The following is a 17827-nucleotide window of genomic DNA, read 5'->3' as shown; positions in this document are numbered from 1 at the left end:
GCGCTGAAGGCCCTCTTGGCGAACGATGTCGTCCTGAGCGTGTATGCAGTAGAATTTCAATAGTCGTCCGTTTCTTCGAGGATGGTTCACAAACCCTTCCTCTAGTGTCGTTCGGCTTGGAAGATGAACAGGAGGCGAGCTTGTAGATGATGACAGCAGAGCATAATTTTACAACATACATATACAGAGAGTTAAACCGGAAAAAGCAGAACTGAATTTACAAAAGAACAAACTTTGCACTACTTTACTCATCGACCGGGCAGGTTAGTGCCTAAGTAGCATCACATTACATGCTAAGCATGGAGCCCCAGCTCAGACTGGACTGCATCCGTTTACATGTGCTTTTAAGCACTTGATTAACAAAGGACTAAGGGCGGTCATTTCCAGTGGCCCGCCCAAAGCATCAATTCTCCAATCCAAAATAACATGCGAGATGGGGACCACCCCTTGGGTTGGGCTTAGCCTCGAACCCAGAGTCTGTTAACAATACAAACTAAATAAACAACAAAAACGCCACCACTCTCTCTCAAGTGAGAGTATACACAGGCTCTCTCTTCGGAGCTAATTCACTAGCGCCTGTCTTTCCACATTCTTGGCGAGTACTGCCTGTCCGCCATGACAGGTGTCCGTCACGGCCCTTCTGGGAATGCGCTTTTGTTCACGAGGCACGGCGGGAAGCTGTGGGTGCCTTCCCGGCGATAGCCCACGTCGAAAGGGGAAGGAGGGAAAGAATGTTGTCTTCGCGGTAGCGCATAGCGTCGGCTGTGGTACGGCGCGCTCAGGCCCGCTGACAGCTCCCTTGTCCTGGAATGTGCCCGGAAATTGGGGAGGATAAAGCCTGTTTCCCCGCGGCGGCGGCGGCGGGTCCGGTTGTTCTGGTCGTCACTCAAAGAGCATGGCTGGGTAATTGATGATGCCGCTGTCACGGCGGCGGGTCCCTTCGTTCTGGTCGTCACTCAAAGTGCATGGCTGGGTAATTGATGATGCCGCTGTCATCTGGGTCTCCGTCTACGCCGCGCCGTGGAACGTGGAACCTCGCAGCACACAAGGAATGTCGCACTCGCTCACCCTCCAGAAGAATGTTCTCCGAACATTTGAGTCCCTGCAGCTCCCCTTGTCTTTCTGAATCGCCTCGCACAGTGCGTCCGACAAAACACTTTTCGCTGCACTCAACACCACTGCACAACACCAATGCCTCCGCTGTCATAACTGGCGTCTCCAGGGGCAGCACTGATCTTCTTTTACAGATAAACATGAAACTCAGCACCCGAGCCTCTCCTTTCTAGTCCAAACTGGACGAAATAAATTTACCACAGTTACAAAGGAGCTCCCACTTCTAGCACGATCACGGCACAGACAAAAATATAGATAACGAAAGGAAGTAGGGCAGGTTCTGCATGCGCTCCGCATGCTCTCCTGTGAAGGTGTTACTTAATGACAGAAAGGTTTAACTATTAACTCCGATAACTTAACACATACGCATATAGCAATGTTATGAGCTGCGGCATTACACAATTCTAACCAGTTCACAACTCCGCTCTGTTTACGCCATTAGTCCGACTTAGCTTTCCGATTTCGCAGCGGATATCGGCCTTCATGAGTCATACTAAGTAAGTCTGTGCCCCTTTGTCTGCTTTGGGACTCGCGAGGGCTCGTGGCAGGAGCCTCTCCTGGCGTTATCTGCGCGGCAACCTCGCGCGCTTCTTCTTCTAGCAATGCATGAAGTAAATCCGGTGGCATTCCGGCCGTCACCTCGGGCGCCTGCCGAACAAGTGCAGGAGAGGGCGTTTCTTGCGAACTATCTGCGCGCTCCGCTTCACTTCTGTCCCCATCAAAATCCGCGCTTTCCCTTTCCTCATTTCGTGAATACTGAACCGGTGCCGACTTGAGGCGATTTGCGTGTATCCTTATCAAACGCCGGTTCACGTCTCGGACTCTGAAGTTTACCGGAGAAAGCTTCTCGACAACCTCGCACGGTCCTCTCCACTTCGTCTGGAACTTACGAGCTAGCCCAATCTGCCTTTGGCAGTTTTCAATGTACACGCTGTCCCCCACATCAAACGGCGCGTCTCTAGCACTGCGATCGTGCACCTCCTTCCTGCGCTTCGCCGCTTTCTTTAAGGACTCCTTTGCGATGTCCCTCGCCACTTGCAAGCGCGATTCTAGCTCAACCTTATAGTCGTCCAGTGAAGCGTATGGGACACGACGGGGGCCCTCTGGCACTTCACTAGGCTGGTCCGGGTCTCGGCCGTAGAGAAGAAAGAATGGCGATTCGCCCGTGCTCTCGTGTGCTGCGGAATTGTAGGCAAACATTGCATACGGGAGCCACAAGTCCCAGTCCCGCTGGTCGCGCGAAACAAAATGCGACAGGAACCCGGCCACGGTTTGGTTCAGTCGCTCCACCGCGCCGTTGCAAGCCGGATGGTACGGTGTTGTCTGCTTCTTAGCGATCTTAAGCAGCTCGCAAACTCTCCTCATTAGCTGCGACACGAAGTTCGTTCCCCGATCTGTCAAGAGTTGCCTCCGGGGTCCATGTCGGAGCACGATCTGTTCGACAAATGCTCTTGCAACCGTGTCTGCCTTCTGATCTGGGAGTGCTACCGCTTCCGCGTATTTTGAAAGGTGATCGACAAATACTAAAATGTACTTGTTTCCGGAAGTGGTCGTGGGCAATGGGCCCATTATGTCCATACCTGTCCGCTCGAAGGGAGCCGAAACCTCAGAGAACGGCTGAATTGGAGCTGGTCTTCGTCCCTTGGGTGTTTTTCTTTCGAGACAGGAATGACACTTCGCACAGTAGTCTCTAACATCCTGTCGCATGCCACTCCAAAAGTACGAACGCTCCACACGCCTGCGTGTCTTCGCTACGCCAAAATAACCGGCGCATGGCGCATCGTGAAACGCGCGGAGAACCCTTTCTGTCCACGACCGAGGTATGACGACTCTCTCCCAAGCGGTTTTCTCTAATCTCCCTTTCCTGGTTGGCCTCGTGCGCCGACACAGGGTGCCGTCTTTGTCAATGAAATAACCTAGCTGTTCGGGGTGAGACGGTGCGCCCTCTAAGCTTTCGATTATTCGCTTCAGGTCAGGATCTTTGCACTGCTCTGTGCGTAATTCGGCGGGGTCGACTACGGGGACAAACTCATCTATAGCTGCCACGGCAGCTGTGCGGCTGAGTGCATCAGCATTCAGATGTGTCTTTCCTGACTTGTGCTCAACTTCAAAGCAGTATTCCTGCAGGTGTAGATTCCATCTAGCGAGTCGCGAGCTAGGGTCCCTGACACTCATCACCCATTTCAGAGGATGGCAGTCTGTGACTAGCTTGAATATGCGGCCGTAAAGGTAGCATCTGAAGTGCTTTACTGCCCAGACAACGGCGAGGCACTCCCTTTCCGTAGCTCCGTACTTTTGCTCTGTGGGGCTCAGCTGTCGGCTAGCAAAAGCAACGGGATGTTCTTTGCCCTCGATAACCTGAGATAGCACGGCACCCACTGCGAACTTTGACGCATCTGTGGCCATAACGAAGGGCAAATTAAACTCCGGGTGGCGCAACAGCGGTGCACTCATTAGCTTCCTTTTCAGGGCCCCAAAAGCATTCTCCGCGTTTTCGTCCCAGCGAAAGGCGACATTTTTGGCTGTTAAGGCGGTGAGCGACTTAGCGAGCTTGGCGAACTCCTCTATGTGCCTTCGGTAGTAACCGATCAGGCCGAGAAACTGCCGGACCTGGCGGACGCTAGTCGGGGATGGAAAATCCCAGACACACCTTAGTTTCTCAGGGTCCGGTCGCACGCCGTCAGCTGAAACAACGTGCCCGAGGTATTTCACCTCGTTTTTGAGGAATTGGCACTTAGAGGGCTTCAGCTTGAGACCCGCTCCTCTTAGTCGCACCAAAACCTGCTCAATATCGCGCAAATGGTTCTCAAAACTGTCGCTGTATATGATAATGTCATCCATATACACGAAGCACAGCCTCCCCAGAAGACCTGCCAGGATAACATCAGCGGTTCTCTGCCAGACAGCAGGGCTGTTGGCCAGACCCATCGGCATTCTTTTCCATTCATAGTGACCTGAGGGCGTGTTGAATGCCGTTTTCTCGGCATCTGCCGGATCCATTGCTATCTGCCAGAATCCCGCCGCCATGTCCACTACCGTGAAGTACCTGGCAGAGCCCAGCTGAGAAAGCGCCTCCTGTATATTGGGGATGGGGTATGGATCGATGCGAGTTACGGCATTTATTTTGCGGTAGTCCACTACCAATCGATACGAGCCATCTGGCTTTTCCACCAATAGTGCTGGTGCTCCCCAGGGTGACTTTGAGTGTTCGACAATGCCGCGATCAATCAGGTCCTGCACCTGCCGCTCCATCTCCTCACGTTGGGAGTAAGGAATCCTGTACGCACGCTGGTAAACGGGCGATGAAGTGCCGGTTTCTATCCTGTGCTTTATAACGCCACAGCAGCCCAAATCCAGGTTGGACGCGGCGAATACCTCCGAGTAGTCGTTCAGCAAACCAGCCAGAGCCTCCCTCTCCCTGGATTTTACGTGAGAAAGATCGAACGACACCTTTGGAGCAGCCGAAGGACTAGCATGCTCTACAGTTGCGAGTACCGTATCGGTGGGCTCACGTTGCTCTATCGCAGAGGTGAAGAAAGCCAATGTTTTGTTCTTGGGAAGGCTCAGTGGCTGCTGGCTACAGTTAATCACCCGTAGGGGCACTCTGTGGGCGTCATTAACTGTCACGAGGCACGCGGCTGCCTTCAGGCCATTGCTGAGAGAGTCGACCGGCTCAAGCACTCCCACGGCGCCGCTCTCTACATCTGAAGGCACAAACGCGTACAAAATGTGCTCCGACCAAGGAAGGACGACCGCCTCCTTGACCAGCCGGACGGCAACCCGCGAATATACCTTCTCCAATGATCCCACTGTTTGACGGGTGTCAATATCGGTAATGCGAATCTCAGCCCCTCTCCTGTTCAAAAACGGAACTTTTGAGCCGCCCGCATTAACCTCTTCCTCAGAGAATGAGACTACTACCTTCCCTTTTCTCAAAAAATCCTGCCCTAATATACCTGACACTCCGTTTGGCAGAGACACCGTGTCCGGGCATACGTAGCAGGGGTGCTCCAATGCAATTCCGCCGAGAGAGAAGTGTAACCGGTAGAGTCCACTTATGCCAAGAGGATCCCCCGTTATGCCTACAAATTTGGTTGCCATACCACCAGACGCTTCCAACACCTCGCGGTCCCCCTTCCTTCGAAGCGTGTTAAAACTGCTCTCCTTAAGCAATGTCACCTTTGACCCCGTATCTATCAACCATTCCATGCAACAACCATTTAACTTGCAACGCACAACAGGGCATGCCTCGTCGGCCACACAAACTACCACCACCTCATCATCTACTGCTCCCTCCCCACGCTCCTCAGGCTGGGGAGGACTAACTAGTTTTTTGTCTCGGTATCTGGAGCCCCGCTGTCGGCTTGCTTAGGGCGTGTCTCGCCTGCTTCTCTTTGTGGCTCCCCACGGCGCACGTTTTGGCAGAACCTGGCGATGTGTCCGCGACCCTGGCAAGCGAAGCATACGATTTCTTCAAAATCTCGCATACCGCGCCTGTAGCTTTGTGGCGGTCTCCGGTTTCCAGCGAATGGGCGCAGTTGAGCGCGCGCTTCAACCTGGCGTTCTACCTGCTGAGTTAGCAGCTGTTCCAAGCGATCTAACCGCTCTGTCAAGAGAGCAACCTCAGGGTTGAGCACCGCTCTCGCTATGACGCGTACTCTCGCTGCGGCTGTCGTTAACGCCTCATTTCGTTCCTCATCCAATGCGGCCTCCACGGCTTGGTCGAAATTGCTCGGCTTGCGCGAGAGCACGAACCGGCGCACGGGGTCTTGCAGACCAGCCACGAACAAAGCGGTCATTTCCTCTTTAAGTATATCCTCCGCGTATTTCTTCCTTAACTGGTCTCCTTCCTCCTCCCTGCTTAACGTATCGCGTGCTAGGCGCTGAAGCCGCGACGCAAATGTTCGCACGTCCTCCCCTACCATCTGTCCGGCGTCACGGAACCTCTGTACCCGCACGTGACGTGGTTCAGTGTCGAAATGCTCAAACGCGAGCTTCTTAAATTCCGCAAATGATTTTGTGGATTTTACCTTTTCGTCTCGCCAGGCAAAATCATGAGCAGCTCCTGCCATCTTACACCTCGCCATTCCCAGCATTTGAGCATCGGACCATCCCCCCATTTTCCCAATCTCTTCTAGCATGGAAAAGAAATCGCAGATTGGAACCCCTGTCTTATCTCCCGTAAACGTCGGAATGACGCTTCCTAATGCCAGCATGCTTGCTCCGAGCGACGGCTGTGGAGTGGGAGCTCCCTCAGATACAGTCTTTTTTTTTTTCAAGCCCTCCAGTGCCTCAAGCCTCTCAAATGGGGGTAAAAGTCCCACAATCAGTCCCGTGATTCCCTTTTGATTACAATCTTGAAGTCATGAATGTCACAGCATTCAGAGGACATCTGCTTTTGAGACCCCACTTCTGACACCAGTGTGATGACCCCCATAATGCGCAGGTCCACACGGGACGGAGAGGCAAAGAGACACCGTATGGCTCAGTTTAAACAAACAGGTATATTCAATAATTACACATGATTAAGATTATACATCAGAGGCTGGGGCGTCCGAGCTTACGTGCCGACGACTTCATGGGGGCGATGGAGTGGCTCCGGAGTTGGGCTCGAGCGGTTGCTGGCAGAAGCTGCACGCCGTCGGGCTTCGGCGCTGAAGGCCCTCTTGGCGAACGATGTCGTCCTGAGCGTGTATGCAGTAGAATTTCAATAGTCGTCCGTTTCTTCGAGGATGGTTCACAAACCCTTCCTCTAGTGTCGTTCGGCTTGGAAGATGAACAGGAGGCGAGCTTGTAGATGATGACAGCAGAGCATAATTTTACAACATACATATACAGAGAGTTAAACCGGAAAAAGCAGAACTGAATTTACAAAAGAACAAACTTTGCACTACTTTACTCATCGACCGGGCAGGTTAGTGCCTAAGTAGCATCACATTACATGCTAAGCATGGAGCCCCAGCTCAGACTGGACTGCATCCGTTTACATGTGCTTTTAAGCACTTGATTAACAAAGGACTAAGGGCGGTCATTTCCAGTGGCCCGCCCAAAGCATCAATTCTCCAATCCAAAATAACATGCGAGATGGGGACCACCCCTTGGGTTGGGCTTAGCCTCGAACCCAGAGTCTGTTAACAATACAAACTAAATAAACAACAAAAACGCCACCACTCTCTCTCAAGTGAGAGTATACACAGGCTCTCCCTTCGGAGCTAATTCACTAGCGCCTGTCTTTCCACATTCTTGGCGAGTACTGCCTGTCCGCCATGACAGGTGTCCGTCACGGCCCTTCTGGGAATGCGCTTTTGTTCACGAGGCACGGCGGGAAGCTGTGGGTGCCTTCCCGGCGATAGCCCACGTCGAAAGGGGAAGGAGGGAAAGAATGTTGTCTTCGCGGTAGCGCATAGCGTCGGCTGTGGTACGGCGCGCTCTGGCCCGCTGACAGCTCCCTTGTCCTGGAATGTGCCCGGAAATTGGGGAGGATAAAGCCTGTTTCCCCGCGGCGGCGGCGGCGGGTCCGGTTGTTCTGGTCGTCACTCAAAGAGCATGGCTGGGTAATTGATGATGCCGCTGTCACGGCGGCGGGTCCCTTCGTTCTGGTCGTCACTCAAAGTGCATGGCTGGGTAATTGATGATGCCGCTGTCACCTGGGTCTCCGTCTACGCCGCGCCGTGGAACGTGGAACCTCGCAGCACACAAGGAATGTCACAGCTAGTTGGATGTACATTTGATGGGAATAACGCGCTACACGCGGATAAAAACCGACAACTGAAACGACGGACACAGGACAACCGTGCACTAACACGAGTTGTCACGAGGCACGAGTTTTTGGTTTTTGGTGGGCGTAGTCAGGCTAATGATGATTATGATGATGATGATGATAATGGGAAAGGTTCTGGAGCTTTGTTCCTGAAAGATATAAAAATCGAAGATGGCCTTCATTTTCGATTTAAAGTGCGAAGTTATAAAATTTGAAGGCGGCAGTTGCGCAGATATAAGGCTCAATATTTAGAAGTTATTGCGAAATATGTCGTGTTTGGAACTTTCTCTTCGAAGGCAAACGCCTGGAGACAAAAGTGTACCAATGATCTCATTAGGCTTTATACGGAGCGCAAACATAAAAAATATCTCGACCGCTGGCCGCAAAAGATTTCAATTTGTAGCGGTTGATATTTTAAGTTTTGTGAAATTCTGAAAACTGGCAGGTGCACCGAGTCAGCTTTGGTTTTCTTTTTTTTTTGTGGGGGTGTTAAAAAAGGGCGTTTTTTTTTTCAAAGCGAGCTCGGGTATGTTGTTTCCGATTGAACTTTGAACATTATATACTTTTTAATCTAAACAAAGAATGATGACCGCACATGCGTGTTCGATCTTTCACTCACAGTGAAATTAATTAATTGAGCGCGATGAGAGAAGGGATGATGCAAAGGCATCGCACACCGCACCGAAATTCAATATTCACCACCTGTATCTTCGCCACTCGCCCGTAGTAGGTATGTGCCATCCTTATTTGAGGCCAACCAATCAACCAACCAAATGCGGCCTCGGCGGCCTTGAGTCGATCCCTAACCTGGTGCTCGGCAGCAGGCAGGGCGGAAAAACATCTTTTTTTATAATACGGTCGACAGCCGAAAACCCGATAAGGAAATTGAAGTTGAAATTTATTGAAATTTATAGCAAATACAGATTTCCTATGGAACCGAGGCTAGAGGTGACGTACAAATCACATGACTTGGCCTTCGGCACCACAGATTAGATATGCAACTCAACTTGGCGGGCATGGAGCAAAACAAAACTGTCGGTCACTGGTCGCGGATAAAGTGCATATACAAACGCATGAAAAATACAACCCTTTACTTACATCAGATGAACAGTTAGAAGATCAGAGAATGCGAGAACACAGCAGGAATAGGGCAGAGATAATCACCTATGCTCCACAAAGTATAGTTTAGTTGTTTTTCTGAAGGATGACAAGGATGATGATTTTTCAAGATCAAATATGCGAGGGCAACAGCTCAAAAGGTTCGGGATTTGGGCGTGAATAAACTGCTCACCATACCCGGTTCTTATACGAGGTTTCAGGCAGTTGACATTTCTTAAACGGTAGAGTGGGTCTATATTAGTAAACGTATTTAAAAACGCACTACACTCAGTTTTGTATGGTATGTATATAAATTCGGACAGTCGTTGATTATACATTGCTGTTATACTTAATATCTGACTTCTTTTAAGGTATGCTGAAACAGAGTCATATCTAGACAAATTGTAATTGAAACCAAGGCCTTCGTTTTGTAGAATGTAAATCTTTTCCATGCTTGTTTTTGTGCCCGCTCCCCATACCAACCAACATTACTGCACACGAGACTGAACCGTCGAAAAATATACTTGCTTTCTCAAATTGTATTGGGAGAAGGGGGCAAAATTTATTTAGTATACCCATGTATCGGACAGTGTTGCTGGTTACAATGTCTACATGGTAACTTTTTGAACCAGAACAGCGCGCAATTTGACAGGGACAACGAGGGAGACACGACACACACGAGCGCTGACTTACAACTGATGTTTATTGCCTGGAACGAGGCACATATACAGATCCAACAAAAAAGAAAATGAAACAACCATTCATAGATTCACAGTCATTCATACATGCAGTACAGAACAAAGGAGATAACTATGATCATCATATCCCCCCTCGCTAAAAATACCAGTTCTTTGGAACAAATCGACAAGGAGAGGCTACTGACGCAGGCGTCTTTTGGCCAGGTGATGTGCGTTGCTTCAATTATTTCACGCATTAGTTGGTTACTGTGCTTGCTTAAAACTTGCGTGCGAGTGAAGTGAGGATGGCAAGTTTTGCTTTCACAGTGTCTACAGTGGATGCCGAGATGCCCTCTTACAGTATTATGCACACTGTTATTGTGCTCCTTCAGGCGTTCTTTGAGGCATCTCCTCGTTTGACCAACATAAAGCTTGCCACATGACAAGGGAATGGCGTAAACTACACCTTCTTCACAGGAGACGAAATGATTTTCATGTTTGATGTCGCACTCTCTAGGACCGAAATCGGTGCTAACCATTTTTAACATCTTCCCAAGCTTATCCGGAGCCGAAAAAATGGCTTTGACACGCGCTCTATTTACTATCTTTTTTTTTAGTCTGTGGGAGAAATGATAAATGTAAGGCACACCAGTGGTTTTTCTTTTTCCTTTCGCGTAAATGAATCTGCCCGTTCCCCTTTTCTGTTTTTGCTCAAACTACTGAGAATAGATTCTGGCACTGACACTAGCAGCTGCTTGGGATAAACAGCCTTTACGAGCCGATCAGTTAGGTGAAAGAAGCTATCTTGCATGGAGTGCATGCAAGATTTGTTAAGCGCGTTGTGAAAACATGATTTCGCCATGGCACGTTTAACCAGCTCAGAATGAGATGTCGAAAAAGGGAGCAATGGCTTACTCCTTCGTAGCTTGTAAGACCAACACGTGTGATGGTACATCAATCTGAGTTTGATACCTAAAAATCGGATGACATTGTTTTCTGGCACTTCAGTAGTTAGTATGAGGTACGGCGTCTGTGTCGTGTCTCTCTCGTTGTCCCTGTCAGACTGCGCGCTGTTCTGTTTAAAATGGCTTACCAACTCGCCCAAGCATCCGTTTTTACATGGTAACGCCAATTGAGGTTTTCGTGAAACAGCACACTTAAATATTTATGCACTGAAACACGTTCTAGGCAGCCAGATTGGAACGAAAGTGTGACATAATTAATTATTGATTTCTTTACAGCTGGAAAAATTATATATATCGTTTTATAACATTTAACATCAGCTGGTTGGCACAAAGACATTCTGACAGATCTTCAAGCCATTTGCTTGCCAGAGACATTAGAGCGGGTAAGTTTCGTGGGGCAAAAAATGAACTACTGTCATCGGCATGGAGCAATAAATTAGAAATTCAATGGATAGCAACGATATTGTCACGCCGAGGAGTTTGAGGAAGAAGAGGAGAGAGGCGCGCGCAGACTGATCTGGGCCGTCGGCGACCAGCTTTCATCCGTAAAGCTCTCACGTGTACTAAAGCCATTTCATCCGCTACAATATATATATATATATATATATATATATATATATATATATATATATATATATATATATATATATATATATATATATAATATATATATATATATATATATATATAGGCTCGCTCACACGCAGTAAACATAAATACCCACGAGAGCAGCAGATTGGACAGCCGCCGCCGTAGCTCAGTTGGTAAGAGCACCGGACGCGATATTCGGAGGTCGTGGGTTCGGATCCCACCGGCGGCATGGTTGTTTTTTCTGCTGCTTTATACGTAATTTTCTTTAAGCAATTTATTAATCTAAGTATTATTCTCCCACTGATAAGCATAACACATTAAAAAAAATAATAAAATTACCGTTCCCCTATGCACCTTGGTTTCGGTGACTGTTGGCTCCCTTCATAAATTTGTCAAACGGGCCCCTCATTTCCTTTAACTTGTCTGCTAATATATATATATATATATATATATATATATATTTAGATTTCAGAGAAGTGGGCACTTCTACAAAGACACTTTTATTTATCTACGTTTCGACCGCGGTGCGGTCTTCTTCAGGACTGTAGTGGTCTCGCGTCAGATGGACATTTTAAGTTTGTGAGCTGAAGAGGAGGGTGAAAGGAGTGTAACACGCAAATAGCAACAACAGTTCAAAAAATTGAAAAAAAAATAAAGGTGGGGGTGCGGGGAGCAGACAGGGACAATATTGGGGGAGGAAGCAAAAAAATAGAAATAAAAGAAAAAAAAGGGGGGAAAACTAGTATAGTAAGGAAGGGTGGGGTACAAAAGGAGATGGCGAAACGAAAGAAAGGGAGAGGAAGGCGGTGCGGGGGACATGGGCAGCACGGCAACCACAGGCGTACGAAAGCAAAACGTGCAAACAAAACACACAAACAAAATGCACAAACACAAAGGGCGCCGCTGCAGATGTGTGGCCAAAGAGGAGCCGCTGCGCAAATGACACTGGCAGTGACGAACAGGCCAAACCAGGCGCCTTTTTGGGGTCTCACTAATTTCCGGTGAGCCGAGGGCTAGAACGTTAAGGAAGGAGTGGGCTACGTTAACGAGCACATGTGTAAGAACTTACTCACGGGGTCTGGGTTTCACTGAACGGTGCACCCCTCTCCCTGGGCGGGTCGTTGAACCGACCTCGCCGGGAATACTTGTTTGTAGGGGAGGAGGGCTGGGCTAGCTGTGTGCAAAGATTTCAAATTGTCGGAAAATGTAAGGAAAGAACGTCAAAAGCTTATCAATACTGCACGAGGCAGGATAGTGTAAGTAAGGAAGGGTATGATTGCCTGGGATATACACTAGGAGTTATAAAGGGTATATCTGAGTTAGCCAATTAACGATAAGTGTAGTATTATTTTGTTTGGAGGTCGTGAATAAAAGAAAGGGTACCAGGCTTTTCGTTAAGCCCTTCTTGAATAGTATTAAACTTGTGGATAAAATAGGATTCACGCTGTTCACGTTCTCGCCTGTTTTTGAAGCCCCCTTGAATAATTGTTACTTTTGGTTGGTCAAATGGGTGTTCTGCGTTTACATGCTTGGATAGGGGAAGGTTTGGGAGAGACTTGGCGTGTGCGCGGTGATTGTTAAATCGAATGCGGAATGCAGTGTTTGTCTGTCCTATGTATTGCTGGTTACACAAAGTGCATTCAAGAAGTTAAATAATGTTTGATGAGTCGCAGTCAAAGTTACCGTTGATCGAATGCTGGAAAACTGACCTCGTACTAGTTGCGGAACACGTAGTCTGCATGTGCTTGCAAACTTTGCAGCGACCTTTACCACAGGGCTGGCATCCATATTTTGGGGTTCTGTGTTCCTTGGAGTGGACTAGATGGTTCTGAATGTTTTTGGCACGCCTGTAAATCACGCGGGGTGCGCATGTAAATATTTTCGATAGTCGTTGACTTTGCTGGAGAATGTTAAAGTGCTTATTAAAAATTATGTTTATGTTCGGTGCGTTACTGTTAAATGTGAGGATAAGGTTTGTAGTGTAATCATTCCGGTTATCTATTTGGTGCCCCTGGAGTATTTGACTACGGTTAAGATTTGAAGCTCTGCTTATGGCGTCATCAATAAGGGAACGTGGATAGCGCTGTGTTAAGAGCATGTTGCGCATGTGTTCGGAGTTTTCATGAAAGTCTAGGTCGTTAGAGCAGATTCTTCGAAAAACGATGGGCCTGCGAATAAGGGATGCTGGTTTTGCAGTGACGGGGATGGGTGCTTTGAAAATGTAGATATTTCTGTGAGTCGGTTGGTTTTCTATGAACGGTTGTACGAACTGACCCCTTGTCCACCAGAATGTCAACATCAAGAAAATTGATTTGACTGGCTGAGTAGGTGTGTGTAAACTTTATGTTTGGGTGCACGGAGTTGAAACTGTCAATGAAATGGATAAGTTGTTCTGTGTTTGTCCATATTTGGATGATATTTGGAGTGTCTTTATAGAAGTGCCCACTTCTCTTAAATGTTTATTCTGCGGAGCCAACGCAACCTACGTTCGTAACATATATATATATATATATATATATATATATATTGTGGAGAACCTGTTTCCCCCCTCCGTTTCGATGCGGTCCATCTTCATCGTCGGCAGCCCCCGGCTGGGCGAGGAGGGAAGTCTCCCTCATGGGGGAAAGGGAACGGCGACGGGAGCGCCACCTCGTAGGTTACGCGGAATTCTGCGGAACCGGAGAGAGGCCCTTCGGGATCCGGCCAGCGTGGTGAGCGGTTGGAGCCGCACGCTCTCGTCACCTTCCGCGGCAGGCGCACGGGGATCCGTTGTGCCTTGCCGCTGGACTTCTGGTTCCAGGCAGCGAAGCGCGCGCAGCAAACGCGCGCTCTGACCGCCTTCCCCAGCAAATGCTAGGGAATGGCTTTGCCCCAAGAATGCTGCGCGCACGGGAAAACCCGGCCGCCATTATCGGCGCATACAAACGTTCGCCGCCGATACCTCCGAAGTCGCGCCCCTGCCCCAGCCGGTAAGTCGGAAGTACTTCTTACGTAGCCTTCTATTTCCGAGGAATGCCTCGTTGATGTTTTGTAGCTAGCTGGCCCACTCTGTGTATTAATTGCAAGTGTAATAAATAGCATATGAGTGTTAACGCTGTGTCGTCCCTTCCCTTTGTCCCTCGAGCACGAACCCCTCCGCGGTTAGCGAGCGGGAACGCTGCATCCGCGGAGTGGGAGTGCGGGCGGGGCGAAAGGCTTTGTTTCCCCCGTATTTCCACAATAGCGTCCCAACTTGTGGCAAGCTCTTGGGACGAGGGACGGCAGTCAGTTCGGTTCGTGGAATGCCCGCCCGGATTTGGAACAGCGTTACGCCTGAACCGAATTCGGAGTTGCTAGCAAGGCGAAGATGCTTTCTTGACAGCGAGATGAGCGTAATAGCAGCATGGGAGGATTGCCGTGCATGCTAAGCTTTTGATGAGCACTTCATCGGGACACCTGTGGAAGGTGAACCTACGAGTTCCGCTCATGGAGAGCGAGACCGAGACGCCCACGGAGAACAGCAAGCCAGAAGCGAGTGAATGCGGAAGCCTGGAGGGTGGCCCGATTTTTCTTGTACATAGTTGTAAATATTCTCTGTTCTGTCTCTTTGGCTCTGGAGCCGGGTGCCGTAGTCAGCTGTTTTGGATTGCAGTCGTGATTACAGGAAAAGCACCGGGGCGCTGCGACACCGCGGGAAGCGGTAGGCGCCGTTCGCGTTAGGGTCACCTTGGCAGAAACGTATCTCCTCGTGGCGTTGTGTTCTAGCTATTGTGCTTGGCCCTTTGTTGGCACCCGGAAGTGTAAGAGCGAGTAGGCCTAAGGCTCTTCGGGAGCTGCCTGTCGCTTTTGGGAGGACACAGTCGTACCGTGGCACAAGCACGCGCAAACGGGCTTGCTTGTTGTATATTTAACCTCGCTAGAGCCGAGAGGTCTCGCTCAACTACAGAAAGCTGACTTTGTTCGAACGAACTTACTTTTTTGGGCTGCGAAGCGAATTTATAATTTCCCGGAACCAGAGACGCTAACGCAGCTCAAGTGAGCTTAACATCACCATGCCGGAAAGCGAACCGCGAATGTGCTTCGTCCGAAGAGAGCCAGCTACGTTCAAATGAACCGAGCGTTTGGGCGGTGGCGGATAGGATTGTTTGGCACTTGCATTACTCCGCATTTTACCAAATGGTGAGTTTACGCGGTCTCCATTGTTTTTGCTGCAAACTTTTGGAGATCCTAGGAGCGATATGCAGAGTTGAAGAGAAGCTGCCCCGGCCTGCTGTCCATTGTATGGGTCTCTGCCTGCTGCCTTGCGGCCATGAGTCATCGAGCTGCGGAGGCTCCGGCGAGCAGTTTGCAGCGGCTACGAGAGGGGGGGCCAGCCCCTCTACCTTCCAACAAAGGACGGGTGCCCGGTGACCTTGCTGCTCATCGGATGACCCCGGCACCCCGCCTGTACGAGCTGTCTTGCAGTCATCATCGCAACGCTCGTGGCCCCTTCGTCGATGGCATCCATGGACGGGTTCAACCCTAGGCCGACATTTAAGGAGGGAGGGATGTGGAGAACCTGTTTCCCCCCTCCGTTTCGATGCGGCCCATCTTCATCGTCGGCCGTCGGGACGGACAGCCCCCGGCTGGGCGAGGAGGGAAGTCTCCCTCATGGGGGAAAGGGAACGGCGACGGGAGCGCCACCTCGTAGGTTACGCGGAATTCTGCGGAACCGGAGAGAGGTCCTTCGGGATCCGGCCAGCGTGGTGAGCGGTTGGAGCCGCACGCTCTCGTCACCTTCCGCGACAGGCGCAGGGGATCCGTTGTGCCTTGCCGCTGGACTTCTGGTTCCAGGCAGCGAAGCGAGCGCAGCAAACGCGCGCTCTGACCGCCTTCCCCAGCAAATGCTAGGGAATGGCTTTGCCCCAAGAATGCTGCGCGCACGGGAAAACCCGGCCGCCATTATCGGCGCATACAAACGTTCGCCGCCGATACCTCCGAAGTCGCGCCCCTGCCCCAGTCGGAAGTCCTTCTTACGTAGCCTTCTATTTCCGAGGAATGCCTCGTTGATGTTTTGTAGCTAGCTGGCCCACTCTGTGTATTAATTGCAAGTGTAATAAATAGCATATGAGTGTTAACGCTGTGTCGTCCCTTCCCTTTGTCCCTCGAGCACGAACCCCTCCGCGGTTAGCGAGCGGGAACGCTGCATCCACGGAGTGGGAGTGCGGGCGGGGCGAAAGGCTTTGTTTCCCCCGTATTTCCACAATATATATAAGAAATAATAAAAGGCCTATGATGGAACCCTGAGGAACCCGATATTTTATGAACTCCGAATCCGAGGCAATATCATTCATAAGGACAAATTGAGAATGGTTGAGCAGCTGCGAAATAGCTAGAGTGCGACGCCTCTTACTCCATAGTGCGGTATTTTTTGTAAAAGTAGTCGAAAGCTTTGTTAAAATAAAAAAATGCTATGGTAAACACCTGCATTTCTATGTTATGTGCTAATTTATCTTTTATGAATACTAGTGCAGATTCAGTTGATTTTCACTCCTGGAAACCATACCGGGCTGCAGAGAGCAACGCATTTTCAGTTAAGTGCTTAGTTAACCTTAGAATAATTAATTTTTCTACTATTTTGGAAAACAGCGGGAGCCCCGATATTGGTCAATAGGTACTGATACAGTCGGCAGCACCGCCTTTGTGATGAACTATGACTCACGTTTCGCAATTTTCATTTTATCTGGAAATACCCCGGTAGATAATACCTGATTTGTTAAGTGGCATAGCGCTTCAGATAGAATACCAGAAACAGCTTTGATTGGCTCTGCGGAAATGGCATCAAAACCAGAAGACCTACTATTTTTAAGACCGTTGATTAGTCAAACAATTTCGGTTTCTGTGGTCGGGTAAAGAAACATGGAGCTGGATGGGTTACATTGAACATACTCTTCGACCTCATAATAACCACGAGCAGTAAAAGATCCAAAAGTTAAAAAATGTGTATTGAACTCATTGCTCAGAGCCGCACCGCCAAACATTTGGTTATCGATCTTTAATTCAGCGCGTATAAAGGTTTGACGTTTACTAAGTAAGCTTTTTACAACGCGCCACGTCTTTTGAGGATCGCAACAAATGCCAGCACATTTGTTTGCATAATAGGGGATGCGTTCCTTCTTTATATCGGTGCCTAACTTGTTGCGTTTTTTTTTGTATATCGCGAACACTTCATCTCTGCATGATAAAAATTTTCGAAAAAGAGCATTTCGTGTTTTTATTCTTAACAGTAACTCGCGTGTAATCCAAAATTTCCTTGCTCTTTTGCTTTTGTTACTGTTACAATGGGGAATGCGATATCGTATAATTATATTACATTTTCTAGGAATCGTTCGTACAAGTCATTGGGGTTTTCGAATACTAAATGTTCGTGCCAGTCTGGAGCAGCTACAAGAGATCGGAACTGTTCAATACTTTTTGTTATTCGAGTAGTGTGTGCAGTATTTGTGCATAGACAATCTGTAGACCGCTCTCTTAGCATAAAACAGAAAACAGATATATGATCGCTGATGCCACAGGGCGAGAACACCAGCCATCGTTTTGTCGTGATCGAAACTTAACAGAGGTCTATTAATGACTCAGTGTTGACAGTGACACGGGTTGGGGCA

At 49.1% G+C, this 17827-nt stretch overlaps 1 protein-coding gene and 1 non-coding gene across 2 annotated transcripts in view; both read left to right on the top strand.

The window, feature by feature from the left end:
• The window catches only part of LOC144111247 (adhesion G-protein coupled receptor D1-like), a 204423-nt gene that overhangs the window by 174531 nt on the left and 12065 nt on the right, over positions 1-17827 (top strand). The window lies entirely within an intron of this gene.
• TRNAS-CGA (transfer RNA serine (anticodon CGA)) lies at positions 11360-11433 on the top strand. Its single transcript has one exon. It is a non-coding gene; the product is annotated as a tRNA-Ser (tRNA).

The sequence above is a fragment of the Amblyomma americanum genome, chromosome 11 (genome assembly GCF_052857255.1).
Source record: "Amblyomma americanum isolate KBUSLIRL-KWMA chromosome 11, ASM5285725v1, whole genome shotgun sequence".
Taxonomy (NCBI): domain Eukaryota; kingdom Metazoa; phylum Arthropoda; class Arachnida; order Ixodida; family Ixodidae; genus Amblyomma; species Amblyomma americanum.
This window is presented reverse-complemented; position numbering and strand designations above follow the sequence as displayed.